Below are 3,806 nucleotides of genomic sequence, written 5' to 3'. Positions count from 1 at the left end.
GCAGGGGGGCGGGGCCGGAAGCTGCTCCGAGCCGCCACTCAGAAGAGGAAGTAACGTGAGTGAGTACTGGAGTAAAAGTACAAGTACTCAAAAAGACACCAAACTACTGTAATATCAGTGAAAGTACCGCATATAGACTTGAGTACAGGTTATAATAATCCATCATGAGGCTATTAGATATTGCCACACTTGCACTACCCATTGTTTATTTGTATTTTTTTTTTTGGGGGGGGGGGGTCCAGCCCTGTTGTTTTTGTTGGGTTGTTATTCTCTTAGCCATTGTCACTGCTCAAAGTGCCTGGCAAGGCAAGTTTATTTATGAAGCACATTTCAACAACAAGGCAATTCAAATGTTTTACATAAAACATCCAAAGCATCCCAAGACAAAGTGCAAAGTAAACATATTATAAAAGAGGACATTATTAAAGAGTTCAAATTGAAACCCACTTGATAAAAAAAAAGATAGAATAGAAAACATTGAATGCATAAAGTTAAAAAATAGAATACCTAGAATGCGTAAAGTAAAAAAAAGATACATCGAATGCATAAAATCAAGTCCTAAAGTGACAGTGCAGTGCAAGAAATGAATATTAGGTTTAGAAAAAGGCAGCGGAAAAGAGAAACGTTTTCAGCCTTGATTAACAAGAGGTGAGAGTTGCAGCAGAGCTGCAGTTTTGTGGGGATAGATACTGTATGTGGTGCATGAAAACCGAACGCTGCTTCAACATGTTTGGTTTTGATTCTGGGGACAGAAAGCAGACCTGCCCCAGACAACCTGAGAGGTCTGGATGGTTCATAACGTAGCAGAAGTTCAGAAATGTAAACCATTCATTGTCTTATAAACAACAGTAGGATTTTGAAATCAATTCAGGAAGCCAGGGCAGAGATCTGAGACCTGGAGTGATATGATCTACTTTCTTGGTCTTAGTGAGGACTCGAGCAGCAGGGTTCTGAATGAACTGCAACTGTCTGATAGATCTTCTAGGGAGACCTGAAAAGACACCGTTACAGTAGTCTAGTCTACTAAAGATAAATCCATGGACAAGTTTTTCCAAATTCTGCTGCGACATAAGTCCTTTAATCCTTGATATATAGTAGCTGACTTTGTAATTGTTTTAATGTGGCTGTTGAAATTTAGGTCCGAGTCCATGACTACACCAAGATTTCTGGCTTGGTTTGGGCTTTTTAATATTAGAGGTTGAAGCTTGGCTCCAAAAACATTGACTTTAGTTTTGTTTTTGTTTAATTGGAGACAATTCTGGCACATTCAATTGTTGATTTGTTCAATGCACTTGCTCAGTGATTGTATTGGACCATGGTCCCCTGGTGATATGGTTATGTAAATGTGTTATCTTGTTATTTTCCATAATCTCAGCCAGTGGGAGCATGTAGATATTAAACAGAAGAGGCGCCAGAATGGAGCTTTGGGGAACTCCCCATTTCATTTTCGTCCGCTCAGATGTCCAATTACCTATAGATACAAAGTAGTTCCTGTCCTTTTAGTAGGATTCAAACCAGTTACGTACTCTGCTCGAAATTCCCACCCAGTTTTCCGGTCGGTGTAATATGTTGTGGTCAACCGTGTCAATGCAGCACAGATATCCAGTAATACTCAGACTAAAATTCTGCCACTGTCTGTATTTAAATCAATGTCATCTTAACAAGTACAGTCTCAGTGCTGTGGTGTGGTAAATTCTGAGGCGAAATCCTGACTGGAGGATATCAAAACAGTTGTGTAGTGCCGAGAAATTGTTCAGCTGTTGATAAACAGCTGCCGCTCGGAAACCATCGCACCCATGGACAGGAATGAATACGATTTGCGTTCAGGGCAGTGCATATAATTTTGCTGTGGTCCAAGTGTGATCCACATCGGACTATATCTGTAGGAGTTAGTAAAACAAAAAGTCTTTTCTTGAGCCAACGTACCAGAACTAGCTGAGTGAAGGGACTGAACGTGGTGGACAGGGGTGGAGCAGAGCCTTTGTGACATCGTCATTCAGCACGGTATAGATGTGCAGCCTATGACTCTGAGGGCTTTCACGAAGGAGGACGGTGTGCGCAGCGATGGAGTCTTTCGTCATAAACTGTGAACCCTTTTATTCCCCCTGTGACTTCACATCCTTCATTGCGGTCGGTGTTTACATCCTGCCACAAGTCAACTCGCAGCATGCACAGCGGCTGTTCGCAATCAGATACTGGATGCGGCAAGAAAGCACCCGGACTCCCTAGTTATCGCCCTCGGTGTAGGATCTGTCAAAACGAGAGACAACAGGAACTGAGCCTGCGTTCCTTGGCAACTCGCAAAACTGTAATTTATATCGGTAGGAACTTGGAAAACTGTAATTCGTGTCGATAGGAAGTGATGCTGCGTTTCATGGAAACTCGGAAAACTAATACCTATCTATCTATCTATCTATCTATCTATCTATCTATCTATCTATCTATCTATCTATCTATCTATCTATCTATCTATCTATCTATCTATCTATCTATCTATTTGTTATTGCTGCTATTATATACTTTGCACATTGCTCATCTTGTGTTAATGTACTAATTTGTTTAGCATTTCAATGAATATAGCTACACTGTATGTTCTATTATCGAGCTGTATGTGACTTGTTTTATTTTGTTGGGCTGTTTACTTTTACCTTTTATTTTCATGGAAGGAATTCAAAATCCACAAATCTGTGTTGAGATTTTTAAACGGAGGCAAGTTTATTTATGAAGCACATTTCAACAAAGCAATTCAGATGTTTTACATAAAACATCCAAAGCATCCTAAGACCAAGTGCAAAATAAACATATTATAAAAGAGGACATTATTAAAGAGTTCAAATTTAACCCCCCTTGATAAAAAGAGATAGAATAGAAAACATTGAATGCATAAAGTAAAAAAAATTGAATACCTAGAATGCATAAAGTTAAAAAAAAAATGCAAAGGTGAACGCATAAAATCAAGTCCTAAAGTGACAGTGCAGTGCAATAAATGAATATTAGGTTTAGAAAAAGGCAGCGGCAAACAGAAAAGTTTTCAGCCTTGATTTAAAAGAGGTGAGAGTTGCAGCAGAGCTGCAGTTTTGTGGGGATAGATACTGTATGTGGTGCATGAAAACCGAACGCTGCTTCAACATGTTTGGTTTTGATTCTGGGGACAGAAAGCAGACCTGCCCCAGACAACCTGAGAGGTCTGGATGGTTCATAACGTAGCAGAAGTTCAGAAATGTAAACCATTCATTGTCTTATAAACAACAGTAGGATTTTGAAATCAATTCAGGAAGCCAGGGCAGAGATCCGAGACCTGGAGTGATATGATCTACTTTCTTGGTCTTAGTGAGGACTCGCGCAGCAGCGTTCTGAATCAACTGCAACTGTCTGATAGATCTTTTATGAGACCTTCAAAGATTCTCTATTATCGAGCTGTATGTGACTTATTTTATTTTGTTGGGCTGTTTACTTTCACCTTTTGTTTTCATGGAAGGAATTCAAAATCCACAAATCTGTTACGATTTTTGAACGCAAAAATACACAGAAACATAAATATCCCTCTCCATCAACGAATGATCTGTATAGCATGAAGTATTTACACTTTATGTATTATCTAACAACAGAAATCTACTCAGAGCCCCCCTGGGTTCCCAGAGACAAAATCGTATAAAATGGCGTCATTGGCTCTTTTCACATTAATTTAAATGTGAAAATTAAGCCACGGTAATTAACACATAAGGCTTTGGTTTTCTTTTAGAAATATTTAGCTCCATATATTGGTTTACCACCAATTTGAACAGATAAAATGTAGGATTTTTTTT

This window comes from Zeus faber (genome assembly GCF_960531495.2).
Source record: "Zeus faber genome assembly, chromosome: 1".
Taxonomy (NCBI): Eukaryota; Metazoa; Chordata; class Actinopteri; order Zeiformes; family Zeidae; genus Zeus; species Zeus faber.
Note: the sequence above shows the minus strand (reverse complement) of the source record.